General features: G+C 47.7%; 3 long non-coding RNA genes across 3 annotated transcripts; all 3 read left to right on the plus strand.

Moving 5' to 3' along the window:
• Positions 1-587: 587 nt before the first annotated feature.
• Positions 588-10,754, plus strand: LOC138771416 (uncharacterized). The gene is made up of 5 exons (XR_011359613.1): positions 588-630; positions 1,483-1,518; positions 2,246-2,284; positions 9,898-9,948; positions 10,719-10,754. It is a non-coding gene; the product is annotated as an uncharacterized lncRNA (long non-coding RNA).
• Positions 4,652-9,024, plus strand: LOC138771417 (uncharacterized). Its single transcript, XR_011359614.1, has 3 exons — positions 4,652-4,691; positions 5,334-5,372; positions 8,986-9,024. It is a non-coding gene; the product is annotated as an uncharacterized lncRNA (long non-coding RNA).
• A 144-nt stretch (positions 10,755-10,898) lies between the features above and the next one.
• LOC138771027 (uncharacterized) lies at positions 10,899-18,204 on the plus strand. Its single transcript, XR_011359539.1, has 3 exons — positions 10,899-10,949; positions 11,124-11,171; positions 18,154-18,204. It is a non-coding gene; the product is annotated as an uncharacterized lncRNA (long non-coding RNA).
• Positions 18,205-20,677: the final 2,473 nt, after the last annotated feature.

Below are 20,677 nucleotides of genomic sequence, written 5' to 3' on the forward strand. Positions count from 1 at the left end.
TTCTCCACAGAGTGGACTGACAGCGGGATTACAAATCTGACCATTTTACTTCATAGCCCACTAAATCAGCCCCCCGTGTGTTTTTGGAAGAAATGAGTGTGTGTGTAATCCTGGATGAGCACTGTAATAGTGCCCCCACCTACACCCTATCCCATCCAAGCACATAGGTCAGATGGACACAGAAGGAGGTCTCATGCTCAGCAATATACCAATGTCCTCTGCTTACTCTCTCTATTTCCTATTTCAGGCTGGACTGGATGACGGCGAGGGTGAGTTTTGTCTATAATATCTCTATGTATCTATGTATCTCTACAATGTATAAAGCAATTCAATCAACGGCCAATAGGGAATATTATTATTATTTTACTCTTTAATATAACTTATTTAAAACTAACGCTTTTCTATTTTTTTTTTTCTTTAGATGAAGAATCGGATTTCGGGTTAGTAAAACTTTACTGAAGATGTAAAACTTGTGTGACCCTATAATTCCTCCCCTATAGACCCCGATCATCACTGATGTCTCTAATGTGCGTTAGGTTTTCACTATCTTCTCTATTCTATCACTAACAGCAGTGACATCGAGGACATCGAGGACACTGAGGACATTGAGGACTTCGAGGAGGATTGGGAGTAAGTATCTCATAGTCTCGTCTTAACCCTTAGGGGACCTTATTTTATGCGCCACTAATTGTACTCTGCAATGGCAGACGTAATTTTTGCCTAAAATATGCTGTGATACCAGAAAAAAATTATATGTGTGGTGAAATTGGAAAAAAAAAATATATATTTTTTTAATTTGGGGGGGTTTTGTTTTTAGACTGTTTGCCCTAGGGTAAACACATGTTTCCCCCTCTGAACTCCCCTAGTGGCACCAGGAAGTTCAGTAATGTCCTGGTGCAACAAGGGGTTAAAGGGGTAGTGCAGTGTTTAAAAGTTATTGACTAAATAACACACATTACAACGAACAACGTAATCTTTGGGAGGCCGGCCTGACCACTCCAGCCGTCCCTCGTGCCCCCCCCTTCCCCCTCTGCAGCGTCATCAGCTGCTCAGCCACGATTGGCTGAGAACAATTCTAATTTACTCCAATAATTATCAGCTGCTGTATGTCTTGCAGGAAGTGGTGTATTGTTCCCAGTCTGACACAGTTGCCCTCTGCTGCCACCTCTGTCTGGGACAGGAACTGCCCAGAGCAGTAGCAAATACCCATAGAAAACCTTTCCTGCTTTCCAGACTGGAACGAATACCACTTCCTTTAGGACATTCAGCAGCTGATAAGTAATGGAGGACATGGGATTTTTTAATGGAAGTAAATTATCTCTAAATCTCTGGCACTTTTACTGGTGCCAGTTGATTTAAAAGAAAAAACTGTTTGCTAAAATACCCTTTCTACTACCTTCTTATTGGTGAAATTCTGCCAGAAAAGTGATGTCTCTAATGTGTCTTAGGTTTTCACTATCTTCCCTATTCTATCACCAACAGCAGCGAGGACATCGATGAGGTTCTGGAGGATTTGGAGTAAGTATCTCATAGTAAAATATAATAAAGTAATATAGAGGCACTTTAGGGGTTAGGCCACACCTTTATAGGCTGCATTCACACTACGTATATTTCAGTCAGTATATTTCAGTCAGTATTGCAACCAAAACCAGGAGTGGATTAAAAACACAGAAAGGATCTGTTCACACAATGTTGAAATTGAGTGGATGGCCGCCATATAACAGTAAATAACTGCCATTATTTCAATATAACAGCCGTTGTTCTAAAATAACAGCAAATATTTGCCTTTAAATGGCGGCCATCCACTCAATTTCAACATTGTGTGAACAGAGCCTTTCTGTGTTTTTAATCCACTCCTGGTTTTGGTTGCTATACTGACTGAAATATACATATACTGACTGAAATATACGTAGTGTGAACACAGCCTTAAGACGCTTACAGGTACACAGGAGGGATCTGCTGCCTAGTAACATACTCTGGGGTATTTAAAAAAATGTCCATTGGTTTAAAATAAAAAGTAAGAAGACATATTTTACATATTGTACTTTAGACATAGTTTAACCAGGATTTTGTGCAAAATTGTCACAGAAATATTCCAGCCCAAATCCCCAGTGCTAAAAGCACATTTATAGTCATGTCATCTGGTTTAATAAATCTGGTACCAGTTTCTATAAAGCCTCCCCCAATATGCAGCACTTGGAGGACTGACTATTATAATGTGATTTTTTTTTTTATCATGTAACAGGTGGAAGATGGCCGTTATGGACGCCCCGTGGATATTCAGGTAATTACACTACATGAACGCAGCTAAATAATTGTTACAATAGTTGTTTTTACTTGCTTCACCCCATAAAGGCATAGAATAAAAAGTGATCATATGGGGGCCAGAATGCACAAAACAAACCATCAACTTGTTACACAAAAATATTTTTGCACCCCAAGTCCTCTGCAAATTGATAGGAGGCATATAAAATATCCTAAATAAAAAGGGGTCCCCTAAATCCACTAGGTGCTCCTTGGTGTCTGAGACCTATGTGGGAGACATGGAGCGCTCTAGAGACGCTGTTAACAGACTTCTCAAACTAAAATTAAAATAGAAAATGAAAAAAAAAAATGAATAAATAAAAACTTTAAATTCTACTTTCATTTTGGCAAGTTGAGTACTCCTTGGGGGAGGGGGGGGGGGGGTGTTAAATAAGGTGGTTCCAAAATAATTTTGAAATATTCAGAGAAATATGGAAAATTGTTACTAAATTTATAAGCTCTTTAACTTTCTAAACAAAATAAAAGATTGATTATTAAATTACATCAACACAAGGTAACTGTACTGTAAACTATAAAAAAAATAATTAATTTACCAGGCAAAATGTATGTTTTGTAAAAGTAGAGAATTTCAACTTAAATCCTGATTGTTCAAGAAATTTTAGGATTTTTAATGTTGGAATCACTTAGATGCATAAAATCGTTACTGTTTAATCATGTCAAATTTGAAAAATAGGGCAACGGTGTTTGGGGTATGTGCACACTGAGGAATAGGGGTGCAATAACACTACGGAAACCGCACAGATGACACATAGCAAATTCTTCCACCTGCTCGCACACATCTCCGCTCGTGCCATAGACTGTTCTATGGTCGGGTGGATTATGCAGTCCGCCCAAAGAATGGACTTGTCTATTCTTTGGGCGGATGGCAGAATCTGACCGACCATAGAACAGGGTCTATGGCATGGACAGAGTTGTGGGTCAGCACGAGCGGCCTAATCAGAGGCAGGTTACCACTGAAGATTATCTGCGTGGATTTTGAAGTGTGAACACACCCCAAGAGCGCATCCCGCCTCAAATTCCTGGCCTATTCCTCAGTGTACACATACTCTTAAGGGGACAACTGGCAGTGATGACAAGGGGTTAGTAAATATCCTGATGGATTTCATGTTCTTATTGAGATGTCACAATAAATAAAATTTTCTCAAAGTTTCAAATGTGACAAAGTAACAATCATCCTAACCAACCCGATGTTCTCTGTTACAGAGACGACAAGTACCCGCTCTACAGTTGGGTCCCGAGCCTGGAGACCATCGTGTAAGTATGAAGAAGCAGCGGAGATACAATAATCCATCTACATGATATACATTGACAATGTTTCCCGCCCAAAACTCACATATGTATATTCCTATATCCCCAAAAAACTATGGGGCAGATTTATATATGTGCACCCCTGGGCACATTGATAAAGGGGCACAAAAAGCTGTGGCCTCCATCTGCTACTAATTTAGGCTATGTTCCCACGTCGTAAGAGACCAGCCGTTCCGTGACCCCGTCCGGGTCACGGAACGGCCGGTCTCTGCCCGGATCATCCCTGCCGGTACCTAAGTGCCGGCCGGATGATCCGTCCGGCCGCGGAACTCTGAAGCGGGCGCATCAGCATGCGCCCGCATCAGAGCTTGCCATAGCACACAGTGAAGCGAGCGGCCGGAGCCGCTCGCTTAACTGTGTGAACTGACAGGTCTTTCTGCGGCCGCAATTCATTGAATTCCGGCCGCAGAAAACTGACATGTCAGTTATTTGCGTCCCCGCATGGGATCCCGGCCGGAGCGTATACGATGTGTGTACGCTCCGGCCGGGATCCCATTGATCAATAGGCTATGTTCACACAACGTAAAACTACGGCCGTAGTTTTACGTTGTGTGAACATAGCCTTATCATGGTTTATGCCGAAAAACAGGGAAAATTCAGGGCAGAAACCTACACCTGCTGCGGAGCACTTGTAGATTTCTGCAGCTGCCTTGCGGTAGGTACAGGTCCTGCTGGATTTACACTGGTCCTAATAAATGTCTATATATATTTATACACACAAGCTGGTTTATGTTCTATATACAGTGAGACTGACGAGGAGGAAGAAGAGGAGGACGAGGCTGCGGACATCCCCTGGTGAGGGCTCAAAGCTTATTGCATTGTGAATACATGTTTATTTTTTTCCCATCCTGTATAGAGAGAGGAGCGGCAGGAGGGCAGGATAGGGGGCGCTGTAGTTAGACATAGAATCATATTTATTCATATCCATTATTGTCTCTTATTGATGAAGTTGTGCCAGAAAACTGATGTCTCTAATGTGTGACTGGTTTTCACTATCTTCTCTATTCTATCACTAACAGGAGCGAGGACGACACCGAGGAGGATTCGGAGGATTGGGAGTAAGTATCTCATAGTCTCATCTTCAACAACAAGCCTATGAAAATTAGTGTTAGGAGCTTTTTAAAGGGGTAATTCAGCAAAAAAAATTCTTTCAAATCAGCTGGAGCCAGAAAGTGCCAAAGATGTGTAATTCACTATTAAAAAATCTTTAGTACTTAGCAGCAGCTGTAGGTTCTGCAGGAAGTGGTGTATTCTTTCTAGTCAGACACCATCCTCTCTGCTGCAGGAACTTCCCAGAGCAGTAGCAAATCCCCATAGAAAATCTCTCCTGCTTTCCAGACGGCAAAGAATACCACTTCCTGCAGGACATACAGCAGCTCATAAGTAATGGAGGACTTGAGATTTTTTAATGGAAGTAAATTACAAATCTCTGGCACTTTCTAGCACCAGCTGGTTTGAAAGAAAAACTTTTTTGCTGAACTATCCTTTAATTTTACATTAATTGTATTTTGCCAGCAAAATTTGTACCATTTTGTTTAAATGTAAAACTAAAAATGTAAAATTTGTGTGACCCTATAATTCCTCCCCTATAGACACCGATCATCACTGATGTCTCTAAATAAACTGTCTTCTTATTGATGAAGTTCTGCCAGAAAAGTTCTGTTAGGTTTTCACTATCTTCTCTATTTTATCACTAACAGGAGCGAGGACGACACCGATGAGGATGAGGACGATTGGGAGTAAGTATCTCATAGTAACATATATTATAGTAATATAATCAGTCACAAAGACATGTTTGCAGGGGGATCTCGGTTTAAACAACAAGCCTATGAAAATCAGTGTTTTTTTTTAACCCCTTAAGGACAATCCCTAGTGTTTAAAAAGCCATAGCACTTGCATTTTTACACCTACAGACCCACATTAGCCCTTATTTTTTGTATAACTAGTTGTACTTTGCAATGACAGGCTGAATTTTTGTATAAAGTACACTGCGAAACCAGAAAAAAATTAAAAGTGTGGTGAAATTGAAAAAAAAAACGCATTTCTTTTATTTGGGGGGATTGTGTTTTTACACCATTCGCCCTGGGGTAAAACTGACTTGTTATGCATGTTCCTCAAGTCGTTACGATTAAAACGATATGTAACATGTATAACTTTTCTTGTATCTGATGGCCGGTAAAAAATTCAAACCATTGTTAACAAATATACGTTCCTTAAAATCGCTCCATTCCCAGGCTTATAGCGATTTTATCCTTTGGTCTATGGGGCTGTGTGAGGTGTCATTTTTTGCGCCATGATGTGATCTTTCTATCGGTACCTTGATTGCGCATAGACGATTTTTTGATCACTTTTTATTTTTTTGGGATTTGATGCGACCAAAAATGCGCAATTTTGCACTTTGGGATTTTTTTGCGCTTACGCCTTATTAGCGGGCACGATCGGACCGTGCCCACTAATAGCCGCATGTAGCCCGGGACCGCGGCGGTTCAGAGCGGGGTCACCACGCGGCCCCGTTCTGAACGCCCTTAACGACAACAGGGCGTAAATATACGCCCTTTGTCTTTAAGGGGTTGAAGGGTAGTTCAGAAAAAAAAAATCTTTCAAATCAACTGGTGCCAAGGAGTGCGAGATATTTGTAATGTACTTCTATTAAAAAATCTCAACTCTTCCTGTACTTATCAGCTGCTGTATGTCCTGCAGGAAGTGGTGTATTCTTTCCAGTCTGGCACAGTGCTCTCTGATGCCACCTCTGTCCATGTCAGGAACTGTCCAGAGCAGTAGCCAATCCCCGAAGAAAAACTCTACTGCTCTCCAGACTGAAAAGAAAATACCACTTCATGCAGGACACACAGCAGCTGATAAGTAATAAAAGACTTGAAATTTTTTCACAGATTACAAATCTCTGGCATTTTCTGGCACCAGTTGATTTCAAAGCATTTTCTTTTTGGTTAACTACCCCTTTAATGTTACATTACTTGCATTGTTTTCTAGCAAACCTTGCAGCATTTTGATTACTTGTGTCTGATTTTTGTGGTGTTTTCCCCCATAGCAGAGCATGTGATTCACTGGTTTCTCTTTTAGGCTGGATTTACACATGCCAGTTTTTTGGAAAGCTGCCCTTGCAGTTTTTGAGCCAAAGCCAGAAGTGGATTCAAAGTAATGGGTACAATAAAGGAAGCGCTTATATGTCTCCTACTTGCCGGATCCACTCCTGGCTTTGGCTCAAAAATTACAGCGGCAGATTTCCAAAAAAAAACTGCCTTATGTGAAACCAACCTCAATCACATGACCTGTAAAGTGAAAAACAAAAACCTTAACAAAACACACAACACATATGTAAAGAAAATACGCCATACCTAGAGCACACACGAAGGTCCCAAAGTGACTTAGGGTACAAACCCACTTGCCGGATCTGCAGCGAGTCTCCTTGCTGCGTTTTTGCAGCGAGACTCGCTGCAGATCCCGGCCCTATACTTTCAATAGCAGAGAAACTCGCAGCAGGGATGTACATCCCTGCTGCGATTTTGTCTGCAGCCCGCCCCATTAACCCCCCGGCCGCCGGACATTATACATTACCGGGTCCCCGTTCCTGCTTGCTTCGGGGCTCCCGGTGTCTTCACGGCCCGCCCGGCCAATCAGTGCGCTGCGGCAGGGCAGCGCACTGATTGGCCGGGCAGAACGTGCCGGGAGCCGCCGAAGCAAGCAGGAGCGGGGACCTGGTAATGTATATCCTGCCCGCAGCCCCGGCCGCCCGATCGCCCCCCCGCAGACCCGGCCGCCCCCCCGCAGCCACGGCCACCCGATCGCAGCCCCGCAGCCCCGGCCGCCCGATCGTCCCCCCGCAGCCCCGGCCGCCCGATCGTCCCCCCGCAGCCCCGGCCGCCCGATCGTCCCCCCGCAGCCCCGGCCGCCCGATCGTCCCCCGGCAGCCCCGGCCGCCCAATCGCCCGTCCCCCCGCAGCACTGATCGCTTACACGCCCCCCTGCAGCCCCGGCGATCGGGCGGCCGGGGCTGCGGGGGGACGATCGGGCGGCCGGGGCTGCGGGGGGACGATCGGGCGGCCGGGGCTGCGGGGGGACGATCGGGCGGCCGGGGCTGCGGGGGGACGATCGGGCGGCCGGGGCTGCGGGGGGACGATCGGGCGGCCGGGGCTGCGGGGGGACGATCGGGCGGCCGGGGCTGCGGGGGGGACGATCGGGCGGCCGGGGCTGCGGGGGGACGATCGGGCGGCCGGGGCTGCGGGGCTGCGATCGGGTGGCCGTGGCTGCGGGGGGGCGGCCGGGTCTGCGGGGGGGCGATCGGGCGGCCGGGGCTGCGATCGGGTGGCCGTGGCTGCGGGGGGGCGGCCGGGTCTGCGGGGGGGGCGATCGGGCGGCCGGGGCTGCGGGCAGGATATACATTACCAGGTCCCCGCTCCTGCTTGCTTCGGCGGCTCCCGGCACGTTCTGCCCGGCCAATCAGTGCGCTGCCCTGCCGCAGCGCACTGATTGGCCGGGCGGGCCGTGAAGACACCGGGAGCCCCGAAGCAAGCAGGAACGGGGACCCGGTAATGTATAATGTCCGGCGGCCGGGGGGTTAATGGGGCGGGCTGCAGACAAAATCGCAGCAGGGATGTACATCCCTGCTGCGAGTTTCTCTGCTATTGCAAGTATAGGGCCAGGATCTGCAGCGAGTCTCGCTGCAAAAACGCAGCAAGGAGACTCGCTGCAGATCCGGCAAGTGGGTTTGTACCCTAAGGGTCCTATTACACCAACAGATTTTTCTGACAGATTTCTGCAGCCAAAGCCAGGAATGGATTTGAAAAGAGGAGAAATCTCAGTCTTTCCTTTCTGACCTGTTCTCTGTTTAGAGTCTTTTCCTGGTTTTGGCTTCAAAGATCTGTCAGATAAATGTTGGTGTAATAGGGCCCTTAGTCTCCTCTATCATCATGACTGACGGCCAAGCCAAAACAATCAGTCAAGTTGATAGGGGAAAGCCTGGGGGGAATTGGAGCTAGGGAAGCAGAGGCACTTTAGAGGTTAAGCCACATAGGAGGGATCTGATGCCTAGCAACATCCCCTTGGGTATTTTAAATCATCTCTTTTGGTTTAATAAGAATTTTTTTTTAAGGTGAACTCACTCAATGTAAAAATAAACATAGTTCAACCAAGATTTTGTCCAAAATTGTCCCCAAAATATTCCATCCCAAATGCCCAGTGCTAACAGCACATTTATAGTCAGATCATCTGGTCTAATAAATCTGGGCCAGTGGATTTCCAATGTACATGTTTCTATAAAACCTCCCCCAACATGCAGCACTTGGAGGACTAATATCTACTTTATAATATGCAATTTTTTTTATCATGTAATAGGTGGAAGATGGACGTGATGGAGGCGCCATGGATGTTCAGGTAATTACACTACATAAACACAGCAATAAAATCAAATAAATCATTTTTACAATAGTTTTTTTTACTTGCTTCACCCCACAAAAGCATAGAATAAAAAGCGATCATATGTGGCCCAGAATGACGTGTCAATTCTTTTGGTGTATGGTGGAATCCACCCGACCATAGAATGGAGTCTATGGCGCGGACGGTTACGGGGGACGAATGGCGGAATATGCGGCGGGTTATCCACACGGATTTCGTAGTGTGAACGCACCTTAAGGCTATGTTCACACAGCGTAAAAGTACGCCAACAACGGCCGTACTTTATACGTCTAGGCACGCTGTATCTTCTTTTATGGAATCCCGGCTGGAGTGTATACACAGTGTAAACGCTCCGGTCGGGATCCCAAGCGGCGCCGCAAAGAACTGACATGTCAGTTTTCTGCGGCCGCAATTCAGTGAATAGCGGTCGCAGTAAGTTCACACACGAAGTGAGCGGCTCCGTCGGCTTGCTTCATTGTGTGCTATAAGGAGTTCTGATGTGGGCGCGCGCTGATGTGCCCGCATCAGAACACTGCGGCCCGAAAGATCATCCGGACGGTACTGCAGTACCAGCCGGGATGGTCTTTGCAGAGACCAGCCGGGTTACAGAATGGCCGGTCTCATACGCCATGTGAACATGGCCCTAGAGCAGATCCTGCTTTAAATTCCTTGCTTATTCCTCAGTGTGCACAAACCCTTAAAGGGACAACTGGCAGTGATGACAAGGGGTTAATAAATATCCTGATGGAATTCATGTTCTTATTGAGAGGTCACAATAAATAACATTTTCTCAAAGTTTCAAATGGGACCAAGTAACAATCATCCTAACCAACCCTATGTTCTCTGTTACAGAGACGACAAGTACCCGCTTCACGGTTGGATCCCGAGCCTGGAGACCATCGTGTAAGTATGAAGAAGCAGCGGAGGTATAATCATCCATCTACATGAAATACTTTGACAATGTTTCCTGCCCAAAACTCACACATGTATATTCCCATATCCCCAAAAACTATGGGGCAGATTTAAGCAACTATTCCACTGGGCAATGCAGAGGAGCAAACGAGAGCTGTCAGTGCTCGATTGCTCCTCGTTCCCTGTTCACTGCCATTACACGCAGCAGCGAGTGGATGAGTCTGGGAAGGGGGCGCAGGGAGCTGCAAGGGAGCTGCATGGGTGATCGCTAGATCGTCCGGAAAGCCCATAGAGGATAGAGGCGGTCTGCTATCGCCGCTCCTATTCCTCGGGGTGACAGCAGCAGATCGCTGTTATCCTGGTCGTTTGTTTTTCAACGTTTGAAAGAAAAATTACGCAACGATCAGCCGACATGAACGATGTCGGCTGATCATTGCCTTCTATTCCACAGGACATTATCAGCCGATATCGGCCAAATACGGACGAAAATTGTTCCGTGGAATAGGGCCTTTTTATATGTGCACCCCTGGGCACATTGAGAAAGAGGCACAAAAAGCTGTGGCCTCCATCTGCTACTAATTTATCATGGTTTATGCCGAAAAACAGGGAAAAACCAGGGCAGAAACCTACACCTGCTGCGGAGCACTTGTAGATTTCTGCAGCTGCCTTGTGGTAGGTACAGGTCCTGCTGGATTTACACTGGTCCTAATAAATGTCTATATATATTTATACACACAAGCTGGTTTATGTTCTATATACAGTGAGACTGACGAAGAGGAGGAGGCGGACGAGGCAACGGACAATTCCAGGTGAGGACTCAAAGCTTATTGCATTGTGAATACATATTTATTTTTTTACCATACTCTATAGAGAGGGGTGTCAGGAAGACAGGATTTATGTACAGTATATATATACATACAAGCTGTTTTATGTTCTCTACACAGTGAAATCGACGACGACGAGGAAGATGACGCCGCTGCGGACATTTCCAGGTGAGGGCTCACAGCTTATAGTATTGTGAATACTTTTTTAGTACCGTATAGAGTGAGAAGCGACAGGAAGACAGCATGTGTGTGTATATGTATATATACATATATATATATATATATATATATATATATATATATATATATATACACACAAGCTGGTTTATGTTCTTTACACAGTGAAATCGACGCCGATGAGGAAGATGACGCGGCTGAGGACATCCCCAGGTGAGGGCTCAAAGCTTATAGTATTATGAATACATGTTTTTTTTTTACCATCCTGTATAGAGAGAGGAGCTGCAGGAGGGCAGGATAGGGGGCGCTCGGGGGGCGTGGCTTGATGGCCGACTGAGCAGCAGTGGTTTAGTGGAGCTCCGTCCTTCCCTGGCAATATTACCCTGAAAACTTCTCCTGAAAGCCACTGTTTTTGTGCCTGGACTTCTCTGCCTACCCCTGAGACCCCACGGAGCGGGTGTTTGGTGGTGGGGTGAGTGAAGGGTCCCCTGCTTCACGGTGCGGTGCCTCTTCAGCAGTCTGCAACCCTAGCTGTCCTGCCTGTGGACTCCTGCATCTGGGGACAGCGCCTGTCTGCCTGCATCTCTGCCCGGCGCCCGGTCCCCCTGTCAGTGACACCCCCCCCCTCCTTTTGGGGCTTCCCCTCCGGGCCGTGGACTGCCTGCCGGTGTTCGGTGAGTCAAGTGGGGGTGCTGTGTACGGAGCTTGCGCCCCCCCCCCCCCTCCTGCCCTAACTCACCGGAGCGGCCCCCCTCCTGGCTGGCGGGTGAGCGGACGTCCTGAGGTGCTTGGTCGGGACCCGGACCGGACTACGGCTCTGCTGCCTGACCGCTGAGGCCCCCTTGCAAGGTGCCGGCACCGGACGGGCTGGTGCGCGCGCTTTTTCTGACGCGGCCGGCGCCATCTTGGACACGCGGCGCTCCAGCACTGCAAAGACTTCCGGCCGCCTGGAGCCTTCCTGACCGGGACTTGCAGCAGGTACTGTGACTGTGTGGTGTGGAGGGCTCTCCCCCAAGTGAAAACCGGGACTACTGTCTGCCTGATCCCCCCTGGCCCTGGCGCTGGCCCTGCCCTGTGTTCTGAGGAACGGTCCCCCCTGCAGTCCCTGATACCCTTCCTTTTCTTCTGCCTGTGTCTGGAGGCAGTGAAGGGGCCCTGTCAGTGCTTTGCTCCTGTGGGCTCCATAATCCATGGTGGCAGCCCCTGCAAATTGGACTACCTGAGCCACATGAACTGTGCCCTCTGCTAACATCCATCTATCTCTTCATCTGGATGCAGGGGGAATAAAGCTCTTCCATAGGGCTGTATAGGCCTGTGCTGTTGGGACTCCTAGCTACTATATATTTGTGCTACCCCCCTTATACTGCCTGCCCTGCTATCCGCTAGCGCTCTCCAGTATCCTCACTCCTATCAGTGTACGCCATGGGAGGCTCGAAAGGAGGCACGAAAAAGAAATCTAAGGGGCCTGTTCCTGCACATATAAAAGTTGTGTCCGATGAGGATTCGGGCTCTGAGGGTCAGGAGGGAGAGATGTCCTTAAATGCGCCCCTATCTGACAAAGTTCAGGCTCAGACCGCCCAAAAGCTGGGAAAGTTTGCGGACTCACCTGACAGGGACGGCGCTCCCTCACCTCTTTCTGTCTTTGAAGGGTCCATGAGTCCCCCCCGCCTGCACTCCCCTGAGAGATCACAATATTCAGCATCCACTATTGACCAGAAGCTATCTGAAGTACTGGCCGCCATCAGTACCTGTCAAACTATGATGGTGTCTAAGGTGGACGAGCTTCGCCAAGACTTCGTTATCCTACGTCATGAAACGCAAAAGCTGCGGGAGCGCACGTCCGAGGTAGAGAGGAGAGTTTCTGATGTTGAGGACACTGTCCGCCCTATTCCAGACCAACTCACAGAGATGCGCAGACAAATAAAGGCAGTCACTGAGCGAGCTGATGATTTTGAGAACCGCCTGAGACGCAACAATGTCCGTATTATTGGGCTGCCTGAAAAAACTGAGGGCCCGGACCCAGTTCGATTTGTTGAAACATGGCTGAAAGACATACTTCCGGATGATACCTTTTCTGATTTCTTCACCGTGGAACGGGCGCACAGGGTCCCGGCTAGAGCTCCTCCTCCTGGGGCTCCTCCTCGTCCGTTTCTAGTCCGTTTTCTCCACTTTCGAGACAGGGATGCTGTGCTCCGGGCGGTTCGCATCAAAGGTGAAGTCAAGGTGGACAATTCTAGAGTCTCTTTCTATCCAGACTTCTCAATGGACTTACGCAAAGCACGCACTCAGTTCACAGAGGTCAGAGTGAAGTTGAGGGCGAAGGGCTACAAGTATGCTATGCTTTATCCGGCCAGACTGAGGGTCATCGATGGCAGAGATACAAGATTCTTCACGTCACCAGCTGAGGCGCTGAGATGGGCTGAGGCTGCCCCGCCGATCCAGCCGGGGGCTGCCGACCGGGCTGCTGACTGACCGCCTCACGTCCTGTGGCCGGATACCCGATAGTTGCCTATATCTGGACAGTTTCCCAGGATACTTTTATAATTCAAATGTCCAGTGTGCTGTCGTTGCAGTGGCATTCCTTGCCAGGGAATATTGGTGGAGTGTTGTTTTGTTCTAATTTTTCTTCTTTTCAGTGTATTAGACCGTACATGATTAGCTACTGTTAGTCTTAGTATCAGTTAGGGCAGAGACTTCGCCCCTAGGGGGTTCAATAGTTAAGGGTCTAGGTCTGCACAGGTTGTAGTGTTAGACAGGGTGTTTAGTTTTCACAGTTCTTTTAGAATAGTTGCTATACCAGTACATCTTAGAGTAGCTGAAGATGTTTACTATTTTGATTATGTGTTTGTGGTGTGCTTGTGTGAATGTCTGGTGGGCCTCCCTCCCCTCCCTGCAGGAGTTACTATGTTGGATCCTCTGGTTCCCATTCCCGTATGATATATTTTATATTCCCTTATTATGGCCACTCTGAAGATTTTTAGCTGGAACGTGAGAGGGCTCAATTCTAAATACAAACGTGCCCTGTGTTTTGATTTTATTAAAAAACATGCCCCTCACATTATATGTCTCTCTGAGACTCATCTTACAGGCCAGAAAGTCCTGGCACTCAAGAAAGCTTGGATAGCAAGTGGTTACCATGCGACTTACTCTACTTATGCCAGGGGGGTCTCCGTCCTAATATCCAAAGCTTTGCCCCTTAACGTCACCCAGGCGGCATGTGATCATTTTGGTCGCTATGTTATTATTCACTGCAGGTATAACTCTCTGTCCTTTACTCTTGTTAGTGTCTATGTCCCCCCCCCCTTCTCTGTATCCTTGCTTGAGCACATCTCGGGGAAGCTGGCTTCCTTTCCTCCTGATCCTGTCATATACATAGGTGATTTTAATGCTGTTCTTCATCCTCATCTAGACAGATCCAGTGGTGTGGACGCCGCGTCCTCGCCCTTTTTGTCTTGGAGCTCAGCCCTCAGCCTCACTGACGTTTGGCGCTGGAAGTATCCTACGGATACCAGGTACTCCTTTTACTCCTCAGTGCATAAATCCTTTTCCAGAATTGATCTTGCTCTGGTATCCCCTGATCTGTTGCCGTTTGTCCAATCTATTGAGTATACTGCTCGGGGGATATCAGACCATTCTGCTGTCATTCTCTCTTTGCGCTTAAGATCTCATCCTTCCCTGATAGTCTGGCGGATGCACCCTGGTTGGCTAAGCTCCCCTGATGTGCAGGATGCACTGCATTCTGCGCACACTAGTTACTGGGAGCATAACTCTGATTACCCTGATCCCCTGATACGCTGGGATGCGTATAAAGCCACCATCCGGGGCGCCTTCGTCACTAGTGTTAAAAGTCTACGGGCTCGATGTCGGGAGAGAGAGGAGACGCTGAGCAGGGAAATGTTGCAGGCTGAGGCACGTCTTGTCTCTGACCCTTCGGATGCTAATTATAAAGTGTGGGCTAAAAAACAGAGGGCCCTTGTTGTAGTTCAAAAGGAGCGGGCAGACAGGAAACTGCTAGCCAGAGAGGCCTCTATCTTTGAATTCGGGGATAAAAATGGTAGGTTACTGGCCTATCTGGCCAGAAATGAGCGGCCTCTCACATCTATTCCATTAGTGCTGGACTCCAGTGGCGAGGAGATTGCTAACCCTATAGACGTAAACAAAGTTTTCTTCAACTTCTATAAAGATCTATATTCCTCTAAATATGCACTAACACCTCAGGATATCGAAGAGTTTCTTGCAGACCTCCCCTTAACACCCCTTATGGGTTCCCAAGCAGGGCTCCTAGATTCCCCCATTACAGTGGAGGAGATAGTGGAGGCTGTTAAGGCAATGCCACCGGGTAAGACCCCTGGGTTGGACGGGCTAGTTGGGGAATGGTATCAGCTCAACGGTGAGCTTCTGGCCCCTCGGCTGCTCTCCCTATTTCAGGGTGCCCTGGACTCTGGTAAACTATCGGATTCCCTCAGGGAGGCTCTTATCATTTTATTATTAAAACCAGGTAAGGACGCCAGGTTACCTGACTCCTATCGTCCCATCTCTTTACTAAACTTCGACACAAAGGTTCTAGCCAAAATTCTTGCGACCCGCCTGATTGCTGTTATTACTTCTGTAGTACATCCGGATCAGACCGGGTTCATGCCGGGTCGGGCCACAGATATTAATATCCAGCGCCTCCACCTGAACATAGCTGCAGCCTGTGCTGATGCCTCTCCGGGCTTTGTCCTTAGCCTTGACATATATAAAGCATTTGACTCGGTGGAATGGCCATATCTGTGGGCTCTCCTGGCGAGACTTCGCTTTGGTCCTGATTTCATTGCCTGGGTTCGTTTGCTGTATGCTGCTCCTCTTGCTCGCATTCGAACCAACTTAGATATTTCTGCACCCTTTCCCCTGGAGCGAGGGACGAGACAGGGATGCCCGCTTTCCCCCTTTCTCTTTGCGATAGCTATGGAGCCTTTAGCGGCGGCCGTCCGTGTCTCTCCCTCGATCTGTGGCATTACAAGGGGCACCCTGGTGGAGAAGGTATCCATGTACGCGGACGACACGCTGGTGTATCTGGCTGATGTAGATTCCTCATTAAGGAACTTGCTTGCTGTCCTTGACACCTTTGGTGCTGTATCAGGCCTCAGGGTCAACTGGTCTAAATCCTCCCTGCTCCCCCTCTCGGCTGCATACGCCAGCGCGTCCCCGCTTCCTGTTCCTCTGCAGGTGGTTCAGCGATTTAGGTATTTGGGGGTTGAAGTCACTGCGTCCCTTGAGAGTTACATACCTCTGAACCTGGAACCCCTGGTAACCACTACCGAGGCTCGTCTTCGAGCCTGGTCTTCTCTGCCCTTATCACTGATGGGGAGAATTAATATCTTTAAAATGATTTATCTGCCTAAATTTATCTACTTATTTCATGCCTCTCCCTCTTTCCCGAGTCGTGCCTTTTTTGGGCGCATTGAGAGAATGTTGAGATCGTTTTATTGGCAGGGGAAACCCCCGCGAATCAAGTTAGCTTCACTGCAGGCGTCCAAGCGTCAGGGGGGATTGGCTGCTCCTGATGTCCGAAACTATTTCCTTGCTTCTCAGCTTGTATATGCAAATTGGTGGTTGGATCTGGATCTGAGGAACCCCGCGGTAAATGTGGCGGGTGCTCTAATGGGCTCTTACGAAGGGCTTACAAATGCCCTTTATCGCTATACCCCTTCCTCCTCGTATGTCGCTCCAATTCTGACCGTGACAAGGGTGTGGTCCGTGGCTCACAGGATGAAGCCTAATGATAAATTCTCCCCTAGAATGCCCCTGTGGCTTAATCCCCATTTGCCGCATTTGCTGTCGCTCCCTGGCTCTGTCCTGTGGGGCAAACATGGTGTAAAATTCCTGTCTCACCTGTTCTCTGAGTCACACGAATTTTTATCCTTTGACCAACTGAGGTCTGCCCACGGTATACCACAGACAGCCTTTTTCCACTATCTTCAACTGCGGCATGCGGTGAGTTCTCAATTTAACACACTCATGCTCCCCTTGGCATTCTCTGAACCAGAACTTCTCCTGGGTGCTACGGACCTCCCCAAACCACTGACGCAAGCATATCAACTGCTGCAATCAGATTCTTCCCCCTTTGCCAAGGCCTTTGAGGCATGGGCGCAAGACATTCCGACCCTGACAGTGAATCAATGGAAGGAGGTTGAAGCCACTTTCTATCCCACAGTGGTGAGTTCTAGAGATGTGCTCATACAGTTTCGTTTCCTACTTAGGCTATACTATACCCCTGAGCGTCTTTGCAAGATGGGGATTATGACAACAGCTGTTTGCTTCAGATGTCAGGGAGCAGTGGGGTCATTTTTGCATGCGGTCTGGGACTGCCCGAGAGTCATGCCCTTCTGGAGAGAAGTTATGGCCTTTATGGCCGACCACTTTGAGTTTCCTCATATCTGCTCCCCTGAGATCTGTCTGCTGGGTCTCATCAATGAGGTGACACACAGCAAACACTATAGGTTGTTCATTCGCTTTCTTCTATTTTGTGCCCGCAAAGTCATTATAATGGAATGGAAGAGTCCTGATGTTCCATCATTAACTAGGTGGATACGGTTAGTCAACACATATGTCCCGCTGTACCAAGCTTTGTATGAAAGCAGGAAATGCCCACAAAAATTCAAAAAGATATGGATCCATTGGATGTCTCTGGAAGAGACTAATGTAAGGCCTGGTTGAGCTCTTTTTGCTATATCGGGTGCTATTATCTTGGATCGTGCGGGATGGGGGAGGGAGCGCCATGTGTGAATGGTTTTATGTGTGCGGGTGAGTGTTAAGTTTGTCCTCAATTGGGAGTTCGCTCTCTACATACTCATACCCCCCTTTTGGTTTGCCGGTGCAAGGCACCCTGTTAATACTTCCTGTATAATGCTTGTATTTTCCATACGCTGTCAAGCGGATTGAGCACCGCTACCGTAATTATGACATATGTATGCGTGTGTGTACTGCTATTATGGAAAATTGATAAATAAAGGTTTTGAAAAAAAGGATAGGGGGCGCTCTAGTTAGACATAGAATCTAACTGTACCTGCAATATACAGTACTATATGGTCATTGCATAGAGCAGTGTACAACTCAGTCCATTACTATTGTAATCACCTTCTTTACAATAAAATATTTAATGTGTAATATAACAATATATTTATGTATGAGATGGTTTACGTTCTATACACAGAGAAGAAGAGGACGACAAGGAAAAAGAGGCGACGGCCATGGAGATCCCCAGGTAATGAAACAAAACCTATAACATTATGAATGGAAGGAATTGTTATTTACCATCCTGTATATAGAGAGAGGACGGGGGCGCTCTATTTGCAGGTGGAGTCTAATTCCTATTGTGTGTAATGGTGAATAGTATATTACTGCAGGTGTGAGTAGAGCTGATAAAAGAGCATTGTTTCTATATAATGTGCTCAGCAATTCAGGTTTCCTTACACTAACCATTGATTTCCCTCCATTTCTTGGTCATTTCTCCTCGGTAGAAGCAGCAGCAGAAGGAGATCCATCTTATCCAGGTAAATATAAGGGATGATACATTTACATGATAACACACCTCTATTGCTGCACTGTATATCCTCATGTCATCACTATATATTATATTATCAGTCACATATAATAACCACGAAAGGCCTCATGTACATAATACAGACATACAAGTGACATGGTGCCGCCTGTATCTCACCCACTAGGATAGCACTGAGTCCCCTCTCTCCAGTGTAATGTCTATTCCCCATCACTGCTGACGGGTCTGATCTCAGGAAAGTCATGCTGGTTTTTCTCTTTCCCTTATAGACTGCGGGCGCTGTTCTGCTGCTGCTGCGCCACCATGGAGGAGTAAAGGTGAGTAACCAAAATCCCATCACACCTCAGATCACTTTTATCCTGACTGTATATTCATATGGAGCCTATATATGTAACCTGTCATTATTAACACATTGCTTGTTATATATCCTATCTAGGTAACACCGCGCCGCCAGAGTGAGGAGAAGACACCCGACCATCTGGAGCTGTCTGGAGGAGGAGGCGTCCGGAACATCAAGTGGTAAATGGGACGCCAATAACATCCGGAGGACACATTTACCACACATGGGGGAGGAGGAGCCCCCCTTTTACCATCAGAGATAGGAGGAATAGACACTCACAACACCTAGAGGGTCTGGAGGAGGTGCCCTTAAAGGGGTTATCTTGGTAACTAAAAAGGCATTTCCTTCCTCGCCGGCGTCTCGCTTCTGGTTAGGTCTCCTCTCACACCATCATCTTCTTATCTGGCAAAACGGAGGCGGCCTGAGACAGTGGGCCAGGTACTTTGTTGTGATTGTCGCATGCGGGTGAAACTAGTGGCGGCCAATGTACAAACAATTTTGCCGATGTCATCACAACATTGTGCGTACATTGACCACCGCTGGCGGCGAGTTTCACCCACATGTGGTGATCACACCATAGTACCTGATCTACTGTCTCAGACCTTTGCCAGGTCAGAAGATGTTGGAATGAGATGAGTCCGAACTGGAAGTGAGATGCTGGTAATGGTGGAAATATCTTTTCAGCTCCCCAGATAACCCCTTTTAACATCTAGAGGCAAACAGGGGCCCGTAACATCAGGTGGATTTATTTGCCTCTTATGGGGGAAGGAGGAGCCCCCCTTTTACCATCAAAGATAGGAGGAATACACTCTAAGAACACCTAGAGGGGTCTGGAGGAGGCGCCCTTAGATAAGTTAGCTAGGGAGCTAGAAGGCATTATCTTTCCTTTTGTCTCTCCTCCGGTTTGTTGTCTTCTCATTCTACACTATCTGACTTGGCATAAAGGCAGCGGGCTGAGACAGTGGGGCAGGTACTGGGCTGTGATTGTCACATGCGGGTGAAACCAGTGGTAGCCAATGTACACACGATATTCCATCATTCTGCATATATTGGCCACTACCGGTGGGACTGGTTTCACCCACATGTGGCGATCACACCATAGTACCTGATCTCCCACCTCAGCCGCCACCTCTATGCCAGGTCAGAAGTTGTCAGGATGAGATGTCACCAAATTGGAAGTGAGATGCCGGTGAGAGAGGAAAGGAAATGCCTGTTCAGCTCCCCAGATAACCACTGTAACACCTAGAGGCAAATGAGGCGCCATTAACCTCATTGGGGTTCATTTGCCTCAAATGGGGAGGAGGAGGCCCCCTATAAGAACAGAAAAAGGGGGAGAAGACTCCCTTAAACATCTGTAGGGGTCTGGAGGAGGCGCCCTTAACACCTAGAGGCAAATGAGGCGCCAATAAAATCTGGAGGATTTATTTGCCTCATATGGGGCAGGAGGAGGCCCCCTTTAACAACAATACCTACAGGAGAAGACTCCCATACACATCTTTAGGGGTCTGGAGGAGGCGCCCTTAGATAAGTTAGCTAGGGAGCTAGAAGGCATTATCTTTCCTTTTGTCTCTCCTCCGGTTTGGTGTCTTCTCATTCTACACGATCTGACTTGGCATAAAGGCAGCGGGCTGAGACAGTGGGGCAGGTACTGGGCTGTGATTGTCACATGCGGGTGAAACCAGTGGTAGCCAATGTACACACGATATTCCATCATTGTGCATACACTGGCCACTACTGGCGGGACTGGTTTCACCCACATGTGGTGACCACACCATGGTACCTGATCTCCCACCTCAGCCGCCACCTCTATGCCAGGTCAGAAGTTGTCAGGATGAG

Source organism: Dendropsophus ebraccatus, chromosome 13 (assembly GCF_027789765.1).
Source record: "Dendropsophus ebraccatus isolate aDenEbr1 chromosome 13, aDenEbr1.pat, whole genome shotgun sequence".
Lineage (NCBI taxonomy): Eukaryota > Metazoa > Chordata > Amphibia > Anura > Hylidae > Dendropsophus > Dendropsophus ebraccatus.